Below are 20491 nucleotides of genomic sequence, written 5' to 3'. Positions count from 1 at the left end.
TTGTTTTGACTGGCTTCTTCGAACTGGCCCTGAACCGCTTGACTTTCTGACTGACTTTCAAACCCCCATGACTTTGAATGAACCGAGTGTTCTATACTCGAACTGTTGTTTCACACCTCTGACCCCTTTAATGGAACTTCTGCATCTCCCATGAAATTACCAAATCATTTTGCTAATGGAACTCTTAATGGCACTTTGCCCCACTTTACATCATGCTATCTTTGCTATGCTTTGGCCGCGCTGTGCTTTGTAGTTTTGAAGCTGGTAGTGAGCTTTGAAATTCCTTCTTATTTGTTTAAAGAGAACTGACATCGGGAACATCTTAGAGAAATAAACCCAAAATAAATGAAATGCAATGACTTTCAGAATTAAGGATAAGGAAATCCAAAATTGGAAGACTATCTGAAGAGGAAAACGAAAAAGGACTTATCTGAGTGGAGCAGCCGGCACCAATGATCATGACACTCATTTTGGATTACTCGGCTCAACCTGTCAAACCAATCAACTTCCAGTTGCCACATTTTGTTGCCCCGAAATTTCCATAACCTGATTTCTTCGTCCAAATCCCGACCTTGTTCATCCTGCGGTGCCTTGAAAAGTTTTCACCAGTAGACCTCTCTCATTCGTTCATCTGTCAATTCACTTTCGCCTTAAGGTGCCTGTGAGGGTTTTCACCAATAAGACTCTCTCATTTTTTGATTTCTCTCAGCTCCCGTCGCCTTACGGTGCCCGTGAGGGTTTTCACCAATAAGACTCTCGAATTTTAACATTTCTTTTCCCCTTTGTACCAGAATGTTGCCCCTGATATGAATCACCGCTACTTGCTTGCCTTGGCATTTCTTGAAGACTGATCGGAAGGTCTTTCTTTGGACCGTAATGTGGGATTTTGGATGGGGTTAGAAAGAAAGGGTATAAAAAGGCTCAAAATAACTCATCATGGGTTCAAAATTACAACTTTCGGAACCAGACTTCTTACAACAACCACAACTTCTGCCCTAGTTTCTTGCTTGGAGACTTTTGGATTTTTTGTTTTGATGAGACCGAACCGTGAGGCTGCCTACGTATCCTTAAAAGGAATCAGGTCGGACGTAGTTCATGACATAGGAATTACTTTGTTTGTTGTGATTTTTCTTTTCTTTTTCTTTCTCTTCTTTTCTTCTTTTTGTTTTTCTTTTTGTTGTTTTTTTTCTCTTTTTCTTTTTCTTTTCTTTTTCTTTTCATTCTTTTCTTTTCATTCTTTTCTTTCTCTTTTCATTCTTTTCTTTCTCTTTTCATTCTTTCTTTCTCTTTTTTTTCTTTCTCTTTTTCTCTCTTTCCGTTACTTATCTTTACGCTTGTGTTTCCGATATTTGCTATTGATTCCGAAAGAGGGGTATGAAAGAAAATAAATGAGGCTCAAAGGGGTAACAAGGGATAAAGTGTTTAGATAGCAGAACAAAATGTCTTCGTCATTTCAATATTCGAGACATGCCAAATACAAACAAGTACAATCAAAGAAAGAAATCGTACATAGTATCTCTTGACCGCATCAGAATTGATAGCCATTTCTACACATTTGCCTTCTACATCCGTCAAATACAATGCACCATTGGACAACACTCTAGTCACAACGAACGTCCCCTGCCAATTTGGGGAGAATTTTCCTTTTGCTTCAACTTGATGAGGTAGAATGTGTTTCAATACTAACTGACCCACTTCAAACTTTCGTGGACGCACCTTCTTATTGTATGCTCTTGCCATTCTCTATTGATACAATTGTCCATGACATACTGCCACCAGTCTCTTCTCATCGATCAAACTTAATTGCTCCAGATGGGTTTTGACCCACTCATCATCATCAATTTCAGCCTCCGCAACAATTCGAAGGGATGGAATTTCCACTTCTGCAGGTATTACTGCTTCGGTTCCATACACCAACAAATAAGGAATCGCCCCTACTGAAGTACGGATAGTAGTGCGATAACCTAGCAATGCAAACGGCAACTTTTCATGCCACTTTCTAGAACCTTCCACCATTTTTCGAAGTATCTTCTTTATATTCTTGTTGGCCGCCTCAACTGCTCCGTTTTCCTTAGGGCGGTATGGGGTACAATTGTGATGTGTAATCTTGAACTGCTGACATACCTCTTGCATCAGATGACTGTTGAGATTAGCCCCATTGTCTGTAATAATCACCTTCGGTATCCCGAACCGGCAAATGATATTTGAATACACAAAATAAACCACCGCCTTCTTGGTTACAGACTTGAATGTTTTAGCCTCTACCCACTTGGTGAAATAATCAATGGCCACCAGAATAAACATGTGCCCGTTGGACGCTGCTGGCTCGATTGGTCCAATGACATCCATTCCCCAAGCAACAAAAGGCCATGGTGCAGACATTGTATGTAATTCAGATGGTAGAGAATAAATCAAATCTCCATGCACTTGGCACTGATGACATTTACGCACGAAACTGATACAATCTCGCTCCATAGTGAGCCAATAATAACCTGCCCGGAGAATCTTCTTTGCCAGCACATACCCACTCATGTGCGGTCCACAGACTCCAGAATGTACTTCGGTCATGATAGTCACGGCCTATCTGGCATCTACACATCTTAATAACCCGAGATCTGGAGTTCTTTTATACAAAACTCTTCCACTAAAGAAAAATCCACTTGCCAAGCGGCAAATTGTTCTCTTTTGATCACCTGTGGCTTGTATCGGATATACTCCCCTTCGGATGTATTCCTTGATATCGTGAAACCAAGGTTCACCATCGAGTTCTTCTTCCACCACGTTACAATAAGCATGCTGATCACGGACCTGAATATGCAACGGGTCTATATAAGCCTTATCTGGATGATGTAACATTGACGCCAGAGTAGCTAAAGCATCGGCGACCTCATTGTGGATCCTCGGAATATGCCTGAACTCTATTGATGGAAACCGTTGACAAAGATCATGCAAACATTGCTGGTACGGTATGAGTTTTAAATCCCGTGTTTCCCATTCTCCCTGAATTTGGTGTACCAGAAGGTTTGAGTCACCCAAGACCAAGACTTCCTAGACACCCATATCCACAGCCATCCTCAAACCCAAAATGCATGCCTCGTATTCCTCCATGTTGTTAGTACAGTAGAACCGAAGTTGTGTTGTAACAGGGTAATGATTCCCTATTTCAAAAACAAGTACCGCTCCTATCCCAATTCCTTTCATGTTAGCAGCACCATCAAAGAAAAGCTTCCATCCTGGCCTTTCAATCTATTCCAACTCATCAATGTGCATTACCTCTTCATCAGGGAAGTAAGTCTTCAAAGGTTCATATTCTTCATCCATAGGATTCTCAGCCAAATGATCAGCCAATGCTTGTGCTTTCATTGCGGTCGTAGTCACATAGATAATGTCAAATTCTGTGAGCAAGATCTGCCACTTTGCGAGCCTTCCCGTGAGCATAGGCTTCTGGAAGATATATTTCAACGGATCCAAGCGAGAGATGAGGTAAGTAGTATAAGAGGACAAATAATGTTTCAGCTTCTGGGCTACCCAAGTTAGGGCGCAACACGTCCTCTCAAGCTGAGTGTACTTAACCTCGTAAGATGTGAACTTCTTGCTGAGATAATATATGGCCTGCTCCTTCCTACCAGTGATGTCATGCTGTCCCAACACACATCCAAATGAATTATCCAAGACTGTCAAATACAGAATCAAAGGTCTCTCTGGTTTTGGCGGTGTCACACCTCCTTTTTCCGTACCCACGAGGGTACAAGGGAGTTGTTTCCAATTAAAGGACAATCGAAACGGGATTTATTTATTTATTTCAGAGTCGCCACTTGGGAGATTTAGGGTGTCCCAAGTCACCAATTTTAATCCCGAATCGAGGAAAAGAATGACTCTATATTACAGTCTGCGTACCAGAAATCCAGATAAGGAATTATGTTAACCCGGGAGAAGGTGTTAGGCACTCCCGAGTTCCGTGGTTCTAGCACGGTCGCTCAACTGTTATATTCGGCTTGATTAATCTGATTTTATACAAATATGAACTGATGTGCAAATTTTAACTTTTAACCGCTTTTATCATTTACTGTTATTTTTATCAAGAATTACAATGTTGTGAAAATGTATCTCAAACCGCGTTACAATCAATGTACCCATGGTCGTCGACACACTTTGACTCCGTTGAGATTTGGATTTGGGTCACATCAATGTGCACCCGAGTTTAAGGAAATTAAATTATTAAAGGCGCGCCTAAAGCAACTAGCGTCTTGTTATTTTAGGGAAGGCCGTAAAATTCGCTAAACGGCCTGTCCTCGAATTCTAAGTATTTTAATATATACATTTAGAGGGCCCCACAGCTTGTACATTTGTTTGTCGAGGCTCATCTTATTTATTATTAAAAGAATTTGAAACGTCATGGAAATGCATTTCGGACCACGCCACAATCAATATACCCGTGATTAGAGACACATTTCGATTCCGTTGAGATTTGGACTTGGGTCACATAAATGTGCACCCGAGTTAAGGAAAATAAATTATTAAAGGCGCGCCTAAAGTGACTAGCGTATCATTTTGGGTAGGGCCGTGAAATTTGCTAAACAGCCCATCCCGGAATCTAAGTATTTAATACATATATTTTGTGAGGACTCCGCAATCTGTACATTTTTATTTGGCGAAGCTCGTCTCATTTTATTTATTTATTTTTCAAAAGAAAAAGGATAAGGCTAAAATAACTACATTTTGGCTACTTTGCGAGGTCATGGGTTGTAAATTGAACTTATTTGATGAAACGAGTATTTTTCCGCGGAATTAAAATTACTACTATAATTTCAACATTACTACCACATGTATAAACAACTATTAAGACAAACTAAAATAATTAACACCTTTCAGAATGTGTACAAATCCCCTATTATGACAAATATTTGGATAACAACAATCTAAACATGAAGAAGCAAAAAGGTCAAATAACTACTTAAAGCAACGAAACAAAGGAAGAGGCGTTCACAGCCAAATTTCAATACCATACGGAGTTAATTAACAAAAATAGCCATTCGCAAACATCATGTATATATGTCTCGCTCAATTCGCGTACTATCCGCATGAACTAGGATGGTATTTCAAAACATCACATATACATATTACTAACAGCAAATATGAAGGATACAGACAGAGATGACCTACTTGAGATTAACGTCCGATGCGTTGGACCTGCGACGAAACCTCGGACAACAACCTCGACATACCGGACCTCGACGAACCAATGTCGACCTCGACGGAAAACAGAACGCTCGGACCAAAGTCGACCTCGACGGAAAACAGAAAACTCGGCGAGGCAGAATCGCAGCAACCAACAGCTGCTCGTGAGAGATGAAACAACGTCGACAGCAGTAAGGTCGACGCGAGGGAGCTGATGGCGGGACTGTTTGGCGGTGGCGATGGCTGGAGCTGGTAGCGGGTGACAGTTGGTGTCGTCGGGGCAGGTGGTCGACAGTAGGGTCGACGGGCCTGTTTGGTGGTCTGTTTGGTGGTGGTTTGGGCAGTGGTTTTACGGAGGGAGCTGATGGCGGGCTTTGTCGATGGCGGTCGACGATGGTTATGGCGTTTGGATAGTAGGGTCGGGGACAGCGACGACGACGGTAAAGTATGGTCGTTTGGGCAGTGGTCGACGATAGGGGAGTTGGGTGGTATGCTGGTAACGGGCAGTAGGGTTTTCGTGTTTGTTGACGGAGGTGGTGGTGCTGGTTGGTCACTGCGAGGAAGATGAAGCAGAAGGGGGTTTGGTCAGTGATCGACAGTAGGGTCGACGGAGGGAGCTGGTTGTGGTGACGATGGAGGAGTCCAGCGTTGATGGAGGTGGAACGATGGTGGGCTTTTTTTGGTTTGCTAGGGTTTTTTGTTCCTTCCAAAGAAGGAAGAAGATGAACAGTACCTCCTCCAAAAAAATTTCAAGTTTTTTTTTTCCTTGGCCTTGTCCTTGTATTTTGTACCCAATGCCAAGCAAATGGACCCCACGAGTGTAGGGGTCCAAGATTTGTGTCCCCCATGCGCGGTGGAGTTCCCCGTGTACGGTGTTCCGTCCGTGTTCCCCACGCGTGTCCCCCATGCGTGGTGGACTCGGATTATAATGGGCTAGGTCCGAAATTTAGGCCTAAAACCGGGTAGTTTGAACCCGAATATTATTCTTTTGCCCGGATCCGAGAATAAGAACACGACGTTGCTAAACTAATCCTATGTAAGCAAAATAACTACCAAAATAAGACTAATATTTAAAACAAAACTATATCTTTTTAATATTTTTCAAGATTAAAATAGCTACAAAATATTAATAAAACTATTTTTTTGTAATTTTCGTTTTTATATAAAGATAAAATATAAAGTAATATTTTTGTATTTTTTCCAAAAATTAAAATGACTACAAAACATTAATAGAACTATATTTTTTGGTAATTTTCGAAATTATATAAAGCACAAAAGTAAGGTACAATTTTTGTATTTTTTCAAGTTTATGAGAAATACATAAACTAAAATTTATATATATTTTTTTGTAATTTTCTTTTTGCAACGAAATAAAGTAGAAATAGTCAAAATAGCTATATTAGACCTAAATTACATATTTATGCTAAAAATGTGAAAATTCTCGGGGAGAGTCAAAAATCACGTGTCTACAGCTGCCCCTCTTTGACTAGAAACACGAAGAGTTTTCCGACAAAGAACGACTAGACATGTTTTTGACCCGACCATTATTTGGAGGGACTACACTAAGGAAAGGAAGGGGATGTGACCGAGCCCTGGTATCTGAGCTGCCTACATATCCTTGGTTATACAGGAATCAGGTCACGTGTAGTTCGGAGCTGAGAGAGATGGTAGAGTGTACCGAGGTGAAGAGACGATCGAGGTGCCGTTCCGTTGAGGTTCCGATCCGTGGTCCTGTCATTACATCAAAAATGAAAACTGAAAAAGACTAACTAAGCCTATCAGCTGCTAGTTACAAGGATTCCTATCTTTAAGTCTTCTGAAACTTGGTCTTGAGTCTTGAATGGTGCTTCATACAGACTTTGGATTTGAACCTTGATACTTGCGAGTTGTAGGTGCTAGTTCTTGAGCAGACCACATATGTTCTCCACTTCCGTACTTTGGATTCATTTTTTTTCTCTTTTTTTTCTTCTTGTTTTTTTTTGTGACCAGCTTTTGTTGACCATCTCAGACTGTTGACTCGCATTCTTGAGGCGAGCTTCTGCTATTTATAACTTGGTCGAATGCTGGGGATTTTTGTTGTAACCTTGTGTCGTCCAGTGGGTCACTGCTTGGTCTTGAAAAATGTTCCTCTGTTCTACAGGCGGACTCCTGACTTCTTAGATCTTCGACATACAACAACCTTCGTTCTACAGGCGGGTCCCTGACAACCAAAACAAACAAAACAAACAAAATTTCCTAACCCAGTTTGTACTGGGAAGATTTGTGAGTCGTTAGCAAAATTGTAACTCATTTACTCTACTGATGCAATGATGAGAGTAAACTAAAGACTAGACTAGGATGTGCATCTCCTACGAGTAAAACCAAAAACTCTTGCTAGCAAATGCGTCTGCTAAAATAAAACCTCAATGACTCAAACTAGGAAGTGCGTCTCCTATGGTCGAATCGGAATGAGCTAAACTAGGAAGTGAGTCTCCTAAGGGCGAAAACTTCAGTGACTAGAACTAGGAAGTGCGTCTCCTATGAATAAAATCTCGATTTAGGAAGTGCGTCTCCTAAACAACTTGAAAGACCTTGATTAGGAAGTGCGTCTCCTACGGGTAAACTTCAAAAAAACTGGACTAGGAATTGTGTCTCCTATGGTCGAACTTAAAATGAATCAAACTAGGAAGTGCATCTCCTAAGGGTGAAAACTCAATTCCGGAAGTGCGTCTCCTGAAATAAAGTATAACCTGAAAAAGCCAAACTAGGAAGTGCGTCTCCTACAACAAAAGTATAACCTGAGCGAACCAGACTAGGAAGTGTGTCTCCTAATAATGAAAACTTAATTCAAGAAGTGCGTTTCCTATGCACGAAATTAAACTTAGAAAGTGCGTCTCCTAGGGGTAAAGTAGTCTTAGGAAGTGCGTCTCCTATGGGTGAAACCTTACTGATTTTGAACTAGGAAGTGCGTCTCATATGAGTAAAATAATTTAGGAAGTGCGTCTCCTATGCATGAAATCTTAATTTAGGAAGTGCGTCTCCTATGGGCAAAACTAAACTTTAAGGAAGTGCGTCTCCTATTGGGTACAATAAACTTAGGAAGTGCGTCTCCTATTGGTAGAACTGAACTTGGGAAGTGCGTCTCCTATGGTAAAACTGACTTAGGAAGTGCGTCTCCTATTGGTGAAATTATTCTTAGGAAGTGCGTCTCCTCTTGGTGAAACTTATCTTAGGAAGTGCGTCTCCTATTGGTGAAACTTACTTAGGATCTGTGTCTCCTCTTGGTGAAATTAACTTAGGAAGTGCGTCTCCTACTGGTTTAACTATTCTTAGGAAGTGCGTCTCCTATTGGTGAAACTTACTTAGGATGTGCGTCTCCTCTTGGTGAAATTAACTTAGGAAGTGCGTCTCCTACTGGTTTAACTATTCTTAGGAAGTGCGTCTCCTATTGGTGAAACTTACTTAGGATGTGCGTTTCCTACTGGTGAAACTTATCTTAGGAAGTGCGTCTCCTATTGGTGAAACTTACTTAGGATGTGCGTCTCCTCTTGGAAAAACTGTTCTTAGGAAGTTCGTCTCTTATCGGTAAAACTTACTTAGGAAGTGCGTCTCCTATTGGTGAAACTATTCTTAGGATGTGCGTCTCCTATTGGTGAAACTTACTTAGGAAGTGCGTCTCCTATTGGTGAAACTATTCTTAGGAAGTGCGTCTCCTTAGGAAGTGCGTCTCCTATTGGTGAAATTATTCTTAGGAAGTGCGTCTCCTATTGGTGAAACTATTCTTAGGAAGTGCGTCTCCTACTGGTGAAACTTGCTTAGGAAGTGCGTATCCTATTGGTGAAATTATTCTTAGGAAGTGCGTCTCCTATTGGTGAAACTTGACTTAGGATGTGCGTCTCCTGTAGGTGAAACTAACTTAGGAAGTGCGTCTCCTATTGGTGAAACTAACTTAGGATGTGCGTCTCCTGTTGGTGAAACTAACTTAGGAAGTGCGTCTCCTATTGGTGAAACTATTCTTAGGAAGTGCGTCTCCTATTGGTGAAAGGAGGAAATGCATCTCCTATGGGTGAAACTAAAACAAACTTAGGAGGAAATGCATCTCCTATGGGTGAAACTAAAACAAACTTAGGAGGAAATGCATCTCCTATGGGTAAAGACGTGGAATGTATTCCCTTGTTATACAGGTGGGCGCCTAATGGTAAAGACACAAAATGTATTCCCTTGTTATACAGGTGGGCGCCTAAAATATGAAATGCACAGACAAAAAGTATTCCTCTCGTTATTCAGGTGGGCGCCTGTCTAAACTAAGACATAAAAGTATTCCTCTCGTTATTCAGGTGGGCGCCTGTTGGTAAAGACATGAAATGTATTCCCTTGTTATGCAGGTGGGCGCCTAATAGTAAAGACATGAAAAATGATATGCCCGCATTATACTGGTGGGTGACCTAGAACAGAAATGAAAAGACAGACCGCATTATACTGTGGGTGACCTAGAACAGAAATGAACAGACGAAAATGTATTCCCGCATTATACTGGTGGGTGACCTAGAACAGAAATGAAAAGACAGAAATGTATTCCTCTCGTTATTCAGGTGGGCGCCTGTCTTCAACAATAACTTTGAAAATAAGATCCTATTTGAGGGCGGATGATCCCAACATATCCTATTTGAGGGCGGATGAACCCAACATATCCTATTCGAGGGTGGATGAACCCAACATATCCTATTCGAGGGCGGATGAACCCGACATATCCTATTCGAGGGCGGATGAACCCGACATATCCTGTTCGAGGGCGGATGAACCCGACATATCCTGTTCGAGGGCGGATGAACCCGACATATCCTGTTCGAGGGCGGATGAACCCGACATATCCTGTTCGAGGGCGGATGAACCCGACATATCCTATTCGAGGGCGGATGAACCCGACATATCCTGTTCGAGGGCGGATGAACCCGACATATCCTGTTCGAGGGCGGATGAACCCGACATATCCTGTTCGAGGGCGGATGAACCCGACATATCCTGTTCGAGGGCGGATGAACCCGACATATCCTATTCGAGGGCGGATGAACCCAACATATCCTATTCGAGGGCGGATGAACCCAAAATATCCTTAAAACTTGAAAATATCTTACCTCAACACTTGCTGGGGATTATTTACTTACCTGCTGGGGGATAACGCTATTGAGGATAACACTGCTGAGGGATTTGCATTCCTTCAAAATTGGTGATCCCCTCTTCTGAAACCTACTGGGAGCGACACTGGCCCTTTGCCTTTCCAAACACAAGCTCCAATCTTTTTGTTCGGTCCGCTGAGGATTTAGCTTCCTTTATTAAAACTTGGGGATAACACTGGTTCAAAGATCAGCTCCCTTGAGACTGGTGTTATCTTTCTTCTTCCCCCAAATGGGCACCTGCCTTCGAGAAAATTTTCACAATGAGAAAATTTTCTGCCCCGGTTTGATGATTTTCTTTATGGCCTGTCTTTCCGCCATCAATAACGTTCATTTTCCCTGTTTCTAAATCAAAGAAAAATTTGTTAGTTTAAAAACATGGTAAGCGGTCATGCCACTCTTGTTAGGGATGGTTTCCTCTTTCTCCTTTCCCAGCTTTGTGTTCCATTATGCTATCAAAACTTGTTGGGGATGATGTTAATTGCTGACACTGGCCCATCCCTTTTATCAATCTCATCTTGATGGGGATACCCTTCTTGACACGGGTTTTGCGCCTGTTCCTTATACCACTTGGGGTGTACTAGTTGATGGCCTATTTTGAAGTCATTTCCCACTGGTTCAGACCAAACAGACTCTACTAGGGAATTTTTCTATGAAAGGAAAAAGATAAAAAGAAACAAAATAAAAGACAAAGGAAAAGATGACTCTTTAACAAAAGAAACTATAAATAAAAATCTATCAAACGCAGATACCGACTCTATTGGTCATGACATGCACATGTGGCCTATCCTCTGCCGTCAATCATCTTTCAAGATCTTCATTTGGCAATTCCCCATCTGATTCTTAATCTTATTCGACTTGTAGTGCCCGAAGGGTTTTCACTATCAAGCCTCTCTCATTTTGGTTTGTCTCTCAGCTTTCATCGCCTTATGGTGCTTGTGAAGGTTTTCACCAATAAGACTCTCTCGTTTTATATCTCTCTCTAGCTGGGGATTTGGAGTGTTGCCGGTATGACTCTTTCTGTTGGAGATTAGAGTCCTTTCTTCTGTGGAACAGAATGTTATGTTCGCCGGTAAGACTCTTCATTTGTCTGACTTGGCATCTTTTGAAGACTGATCAAAAGGTCTTTCTTTGAACCGTAATGTGGGTTTTTGGATAGGGCTAGAAAAAAAAGGGTATTAAAGGCTCAAAAAATGCATTAATTTTGGGTTATTAGTTACAACCTTCGGAATTAGATTTATTTACAACGAACGCAACCTCTGCCCCAGTTTCTTGCTTGGGGATATCTTAATAGATTGATTTTTTTTTCATTTTTCAAAACTATGACTGAGCCGTGAAGCGCCTACGTATCCTCTTTGAGGAATCAGGTCAAACATAGTTCCCAATTCCTCTTTTTTCATTTGACTTTCTTTTCACTCATTTCTTATCTTTCTTTTCTTTTTTCTTTTGCTTTTTTTTTCTTGCTTTTGTTTACCTGCCGCGCTTGCGTTTTCTATTCGCTGCTACTAATTCCGAACGAGGGGTATGAAAGAAAATAAATAAGGCTCAAAAGGGGTAACAAAGGGTAAAGTGTTTAGGTAGCAGAACAAAATGCCTTCGTCATTCCAGTCTTCAAAACATGCCAAGTGCAAACAACACAATTGAACATAGATTTATAGTCTTTTCCGATGATGCTGGACTTGACAATTATGTTAAACCTTTTATTTTTCCTTTGTCATTTCTAAAGCACCGTTGGGCGACACCCTCATTATCTTGAACGACCCTCATGCCAATTTGGCGAATCTTGCTTTTAACGGTTTTTCTCTGTGTTTAACTTGCCCCAGTTCCACATGACTCGGGTCCTGAATAATCTCAACCGTCCTTATTTCCTTTAAATGGTCTGATCATCTTTTCGGGGTTTTATGATTAACTTTAAGATTAGGCCCAAACTGTGTGCGCATGTCATGTCACTAGAATCGACGTTGAATAAAATGATGAAAGGACTAAACAAAAGAAAATTGGAAATAATAAAAGACCGGATTTTGCATTAGACTACCGATGAAATGGTTTGAATAACAAAACAAAACAAACTAGAACAAAATCCTAAACAACCCTGACAAAACTTAAACAGACCGCTATGACAAAACGGAAAGATAAGCGGCAAGATATTGACACAAAACAATCCGAATTACAATCCTAATGATCCGAACAACAGAAATGACAACAGAATAAGCCACCACAAGCTTCTCTCTTGTTAACCAAGGAACAGAACGTCCTTCCACTTTATCAAGACTGGCATCTTAGCCACTGTACTTTGCATCGATACTGCCAAGACCATTACCAGCTTCAATATCATCAACATCGGTCAACAAGTTCTCAAGAGGATTCGCGTGCTCCATGTCACTGTCATCGATCACAATTGCCCCTTCCTGAATCATTCTTTCTATTTCCTTTTTCAAAGAACGACAGTCTTCAATGCTATGTCCTTGGACATTAGAGTGATACATGCATCGTACAGCAGGATCGAATCCTTTTGCATATGGGTCTGGAGTATAGCCAAGGAGCGGCTCAATCAGTCCTGAAAGCTTTATCTTTTCAAACAAACTTGCGTAGGACTCCCCAATTGGCGTGAAATTGTTTCCTTGCCTTTGTTTTCCCCCATGCCCCTGTTTTCTAGGGTCGTTGGGTGCTTGGAAACGTTGTGAAGGCAAGAATGCATTACGTGGTGCTGGCTCTCGCCAGCGGGGGTGACCTGATGGTTGACCCTGCGACCAGACCTTGTTCGGAGGATAATATTGAGGCGGATTATATGGAGCTCGGGGGCAGGCTTGGGCATGATGGGCTGAAAAGAGTGGCTCTGATGGTGGGTAGTAGGGTTGTGGAAGGTTGTATGGAGTGTGTGGATAATTTGGATGACTGGGCCTGGGCTGGTAGTGAGGGGAAGGACCTCTGAATTTGGACCCAGTACCTGCTTCGACTGATGCGACCTCGAGCGCACCTCCCGCGTCGCTCTGAATAGCCTGGGTCGTTGCCTTGAGCGCTGAGTAATTTAGGATTTTGTCAGACCTTAGACCCTCCTCTATCATGACCCCTATCTTTACCACTTCATTGAAGGATTTCCCAACCGTTGTCACCAAGTGACCAAAGTAAGTTGGGTCCAGTGTTTGCAAGAAGTAGTCCACCATTTCTCCCTCTTTCATGGGAGGATCAACTCTGGCCGCTTGCTCTCTCCAGCGGAACCCGAACTCGCGAAAACTTTCCCCGGGCTTCTTCCCGGTCCTTAGCAATGTGAGACGGTCAGGGACTATCTCGAGATTGTATTGAAAGTGACTTGCGAAAGCCTGCGCCAGATCATCCCAAGTGTACCATCTGCTGGAATCTTGCCTGGTGTACCATTCTAGTGCCAAACCACTCAAGCTTTGGCCGAAATAAGCTATCAGCAGCTCATCTTTGCCACCTGCCCCTCTCATTTTGCTACAGAATCCCCGCAAATGCGCCATGGGATCACCGTGCCCTTCATATAAATCAAACTTAGGCATCTTGAACCCAACCGGGAGTTGGACGTCCGGGAAAGGGCATAGATCCTTGTAGGCCACGCTGACCTGGTTGCCCAATCCGTGCAGGTTCCTGAAGGACTGCTCCAGGCTCTTGAACTTCCTCGTCACCTCATCTTGTTCGGGGATTTTAACCGGCTTTTCAATCTCTGCCGGTACCTCTAAGTGCGGGTTGTAGGTATGGGGTTCTGGTGCATAAAATGTGGGCTCAGGGGGATAGTATTGCGTATCAGGAGCCTGAAACAATGGCTCGCTGGTCGTTCTTTGCAGGGTGGCTGATGTGGGTCCCACAAAAGTGGGAACATTTGGTGTTGGGAGAGGTTGATGGGGTGGTGGAGCTTGGGAATCATGGGGGCTTCTCTCCTGATGATAACGGTGATTCGGGAGGCTTGTTGAAGGGCCGGAGTGAGGGTATTCCGGCATGTGCCCCAACGGCTCAAGGCTCTTTTGTGCTTTGGCTAGAGCTAGCTGCATTGCATTCATCTCTAGTCCCATCTTTTCTATCTTTTCCATTGCTTCCTTTAACAACTGGCTCATCGGCCTTTCTTCCTCGGTACTATTCTCTGAAGTAGTCATGCTTGTTGTTATCGGTCCTTTGGATCTAGTTTGGTAAGGGTGTGTTGCCAGAATTCTTTAACAACTAACTGTTTGAGATTCGGAAAGCAACAAACTTGTTAGCGTTTAGAGTTTAACAGATTTGATAACAACACATTGAGGATGCAATGCCCCTAGGCAGTTAACCGTTTCTAACATGCTTTGCTTCAACAACATGCGTCATCCCGGCTTGCTTATTTGCCCCTTTGAAGTACTTTGGGAACCCCTGTATTTATTCTATTTTGAATTTTCTTTTTCTTTATTAATGGCGGTCGAATCTTATGAAGATTGTCTACGTATCATGACCCCGCATGAATTAGACCTTGCGTAGTTCGGACAAAATGAAAGGTAACAACAATGAGACATTTTTTGGAATTATCAGTTTTCATAATAAAACAAGCTGGGTTTCAAAGGTTTGAAGATAACCTACAAACTCGAAAATCAAACAACCCACGTATTCTAATCCAAAGATTTACAAACGCCAAAACAAATGGCCAACTTCCTTTCTCCGTTTGACAAATGCAACCGAACGGTTATTTTTGCAAACGCGGCCCCTTCCAAATTCCACATGAATTTTGAGGCCGGGGAGGATTATTTTATGACACTTTACAAACTTGTCCATTCTTTTACGAAAATAACCTTTCGACAACTGAAAGATACTCTAAGGCTATTTCGGCAAGAACGGTTTAAGACGCGGCCGAAGCTGGCTCGGCTTATTATGACAAAATTTGAACGGTATTCACCTGACCGTCGACTCTCTTTTTTCAAATTACAATAAAAACTTGGTGTTACAAACACGGCCCTTCAGCGCCTCGGGGACGAAGATTTTTTAAGGCTGAGTGGGTCAACTGGATCAAAATCCTAAAATGACCCAAAGGTGGCTGTTTATGCAAAGTCAGCCTTCCGGCGTCCCTTTCGGGAACATTCGGCTATTTATGACAAAACAACATCACCTGACTTATTCATGACTCTTTTTATCGTTTTCCAAATTAGAAAACTCAATATTGCAAATACGGCCTTTTAACGTCTCGGGGATGAAGGTTTTTAAGGCTGTGTGGGTCAACTGGACCAAATCTTTAAAAAAATGACCCGAAAGTGGCTGTTTATGCAAAGTCAGCCTGCCGGCGTCCCTTTCGGGAACATTCGGCTATGTCTTGATAAAACAGCATCACCCGACTTCTTTATAAATTTGACATATATATTTTGCTATTTTTTTTTTGAAAAAGGGGAAGTTGGACATCACCCGACTTATTTATGACAAAATAAAAAAAATCTTGACATGTTTTTTTTTTGTTTTTTTTGTTTTTTATTATTTGTTTTTGGTTTTTTTAGCAAAAGGTGGGGTTGGACCCGATGAGGGTTGCCTACGTATCTCACATCCGGTAAGAATCAAACCCGCGTAGTTCGGGCAAATAAACTATTTTTGAGAAGACCCTTTTCCATTTTCTATTTCACAACAAACAAACAAGCTATTATTTTTCATTCATAACAAACAAACAAACTAACGTAAAACATAAAACATTCCTTCTTCTTTTTTTTCTTTCTTTTTTTTCAAAATTTTGGCAGAGTTTCGACACTACTTGGACATTAGTTTTTTTTTTTTTTCAAAAATAAGTAGTTATATCTCTACACTGTTATTTTCTCCTCTTTTGCACGATTTTCTAATTTGTGGAGAATGATGACACCATATAAAATCTTTTTGAATTTTCAATGCTCTTTTTTTATTATTTATTATTATTTTCAAAATGTGGCATGGGAGACATGTGGAATTCCAAGACTTCTTTGATTCCACAAATGGTCCCCATGTGCTTTTCCCAAAAAATGAAGCGTGGGGGACATGTGGAATACCAAGGCTTCTTGAATTCCACAATGTTCCTCATGTGCTTAATTAACATAATAGCATGCTTATCTAAAAAATCGTGCAACTTTCTTATTTAACGTGATCAGCATGATAAGGAGTGCCATTTGTCCTCAACTATCATTGGTTCGCCAAATGACCCATTCACCCTTGAATAAACACAACATGTAGCACATAGGATGCCAAAAGATGGTCCATTATTTTCAGGTTGCTAGTCCTAGACGGACCCAACCCCTGTGTTGAGTCCCCTAAGTCAAATGCAACGTGATGCAAATAAGCGTTCCTACTAGGGATCCGGCATGAAGTCACGTTATTCTATGTTCAAAAACCTGGGTCAGTGTTCTAGACAGTGTACCCGAGCGGACAACTCGAGTCGAGGAGGGGGCTACGTACCGGAGACCCGCGGGGTCGTCCGGCTTTGTAACTTGTCCGGCCTCTTTCTTATTTCAGGTATGACACTAACAGAATAGGGAGTCTCGGCCAGCGAGCTTCTCCCCGGAGGTAAGAAGAGAAGGGTTTCGGCACAGTTTATATACAGTTCAAATAATATCAAAGGGGTAAAAGCATCATTTAGCACATTGAGTTAAAACATGTAATAAAATCAGATAATAAATAAAGCCAAATAATAACAATTATTCTAAGCTCGAATTCTTAACCCCGAACCAGTGGTTCTGGGTCAAGTTCCCCAGCAGAGTCGCCAGAGCTGTCACACCTCCTTTTTCTGTACCCGCGAGGGTACAAGGGAGTTTTTTCCAATTAAAGGACAATCGAAACGAGATTTATTTATTTATTTCAGAGTCGCCACTTGGGAGATTTAAGGTGTCCCAAGTCACCAATTTTAATCCCAAATCGAGGAAAAGAATGACTCTATATTACAGTCTGCGTACCAGAAATCCGGATAAGGAATTCTGTTAACCCGGGAGAAGGTGTTAGGCACTCCCGAGTTCCGTGGTTCTAGCACGGTCGCTCAACTGTTATATTCGGCTTGATTAATCTGATTTTATACAAATATGAACTGATGTGCAAATTTTAACTTTTAACCGCTTTTATCATTTATTGTTATTTTTATCAAGAATTACAACGTTGTGAAAATGTATCTCAAACCGCGTTACAATCAATGTACCCGTGGTCGTCGACACACTTTGACTCCGTTGAGATTTGGATTTGGGTCACATCAATGTGCACCCGAGTTTAAGGAAATTAAATTATTAAAGGCGCGCCTAAAGCAACTAGCGTCTTGTTATTTTGGGGAAGGCCGTAAAATTCGCTAAACGGCCTGTCCTCGAATTCTAAGTATTTTAATATATACATTTAGAGGGCCCCGCAGCTTGTACATTTGTTTGTCGAGGCTCATCTCATTTATTATTAAAAGAATTTGCAACGTCATGGAAATGCATTTCGGACCACGCCATAATCAATATACCCGTGATTAGAGACACATTTCGATTCCGTTGAGATTTGGACTTGGGTCACATAAATGTGCACCCGAGTTAAGGAAAATAAATTATTAAAGGCGCGCCTAAAGTGACTAGCGTATCATTTTGGGTAGGGCCGTGAAATTTGCTAAACAGCCCGTCCCGGAATCTAAGTATTTAATACATATATTTTGTGAGGACTCCGCAATCTGTACATTTTTATTTGGTGAAGCTCGTCTCATTTTACTTATTTATTTTTCAAAACAAAAAGGATAAGGCTAAAATAACTACATTTTGGCTACTTTGCGAGGTCATGGGTTGTAAATTGAACTTATTTGATGAAACGAGTATTTTTCCGCGGAATTAAAATTACTACTATAATTTCAACATTACTACCACATGTATAAACAACTATTAAGACAAACTAAAATAATTAACACCTTTCAGAATGTGTACAAATCCCCTATTATGACAAATATTTGGATAACAACAATCTAAACATGAAGAAGCAAAAAGGTCAAATAACTACTTAAAGCAACGAAACAAAGGAAGAGGCGTTCACGGCCAAATTTCAATACCATACGGAGTTAATTAACAAAAATAGCCATTCGCAAATATCATGTATATATGTCTCGCTCAATTCGCGCACTATCCGCATGAACTAGGATGGTATTTCAAAACATCACATATACATATTACTAACAGCAAATATGAAGGACACGGACAGAGATGACCTACTTGAGATTAACGTCCGATGCGTTGGACCTGCGACGAAACCTCGGACAACAACCTCGACGTACCGGACCTCGACGAACAAAAACGACCTCGACGGAAAACAGAACGCTCGGACCAAAGTCGACCTCGACGGAAAACAGAAAACTCGGCGAGGCAGAATCGCAGCAACCAACAGCTGCTCGCGAGAGATGAAACAACGTCGACAGCAGTAAGGTCGACGCGAGGGAGCTGATGGCGGGACTATTTGGCGGTGGCGATGGCTGGAGCTGGTAGCGGGTGACAGTTGGTGTCGTCGGGGCAGGTGGTCGACAGTAGGGTCGACGGGCCTATTTGGTGGTCTGTTTGGTGATGGTTTGGGCAGTGGTTTTACAGAGGGAGCTGATGGCGGGCTTTGTCGATGGCGGTCGACGATGGTTATGGCGTTTGGACAGTAGGGTCGTGGACAGCGACGACGACGGTGAAGTATGGTCGTTTGGGCAGTGGTCGACGATAGGGGAGTTGGGTGGTATACTGGTAACGGGCAGTAGGGTTTTGTTATTTGTTGACGGAGGTGGTGTTTGGTGGTGGTGCTGGTTGGTCGCTGCGAGGAAGATGAAGCAAAAGGGGGTTTGGTCAGTGATCGACAGTAGGGTCGACGGAGGGAGCTGGTTGTGGTGACGATGGAGGAGTCCGGCGTTGATGGAGGTGGAACGATGGTGGGCTTTTTTTGGTTTGCTAGGGTTTTTTGTTCCTTCCAAAGAAGGAAGAAGATGAACAGTACCTCCTCCAAAAAAATTTCAAGTTTTTTTTTTGTGCCTTGGCCTTGTCCGTGTATTTTATACCCAATGCCAAGCAAATGGACCCCACGTGTGTAGGGGTCCAAGATTTGTGTCCCCCATGCGCGGTGGGGTTCCCCGTGTATGGTGTTCCGTCCGTGTTCCCCACGTGTGTCCCCCATGTGTGGTGGACTCGGATTATTATGGGCTAGGTCCGAAAATTAGGCCTAAAACCAGGTAGTTTGAACCCGAATATTATTGTTTTGCCCGGATCCGAGAATAAGAACACGACGTTGCTAAACTAATCCTATGTAAGCAAAATAACTACCAAAATAAGACTAATATTTAAAACAAAACTATATCTTTTTAATATTTTTCAAGATTAAAATAGCTACAAAATATTAATAAAACTATTTTTTTGTAATTTTCGTTTTTATATAAAGATAAAATATAAAGTAATATTTTTGTATTTTTTCCAAAAATTAAAATGACTACAAAACATTAATAGAACTATATTTTTTGGTAATTTTCGAAATTATATAAAGCACAAAAGTAAGGTACATTTTTTGTATTTTTTCAAGTTTATGAGAAATACATAAACTAAAATTTATATATATATTTTTGTAATTTTCTTTTTGCAACGAAATAAAGTAAAAATAGTCAAAATAGCTATATTAGACCTAAATTACATATTTATGCTAAAAATGTGAAAATTCTCGGGGAGGGTCAAAAATCACGTGTCTACAGGCGGGACCAACACATGTGGGTTTGACAAGTACCCCTTTATCTTATCAAATGCTTCCTGACATTCATCTGTCCATTTGACTACAACATCTTTCTTTAACAATTTGAAGATAGGCTCACAAGTTGTCGTGAGCTGAGCAATAAACCGGCTGATGTAATTCAATCTTCCCAACAGACTCATCACCTCAGTCTTGTTCTTTGGAGGTGGCAATTCCTAGATGGTTTTGATTTTTGACGGGTCTAATTCAATACCTCGTCGGCTGACTATGAATCCCAACAACTTTCCAGACGGAACACCGAATGCGCATTTTGCAGGATTGAGCTTGAGATTTTACCTGCGAAGCCTTTGGAAGAACTTTTTCAGATCTCTGACATGGTCAGACTGCTTTCTAGACTTTACAATCACATCATCCATATAAACCTCGATCTCCCTGTGTATCATGTCATGGAATATGGTCATCATTGCCCTCAAGTAGGTTGCCCCGGCATTTTTCAGACAGAATGGCATGACCCGATAATAGTACGT

The sequence above is a fragment of the Nicotiana tabacum genome, chromosome 5 (assembly GCF_000715075.1).
Source record: "Nicotiana tabacum cultivar K326 chromosome 5, ASM71507v2, whole genome shotgun sequence".
Classification (NCBI taxonomy): Eukaryota; Viridiplantae; Streptophyta; class Magnoliopsida; order Solanales; family Solanaceae; genus Nicotiana; species Nicotiana tabacum.
This window is presented reverse-complemented; position numbering follows the sequence as displayed.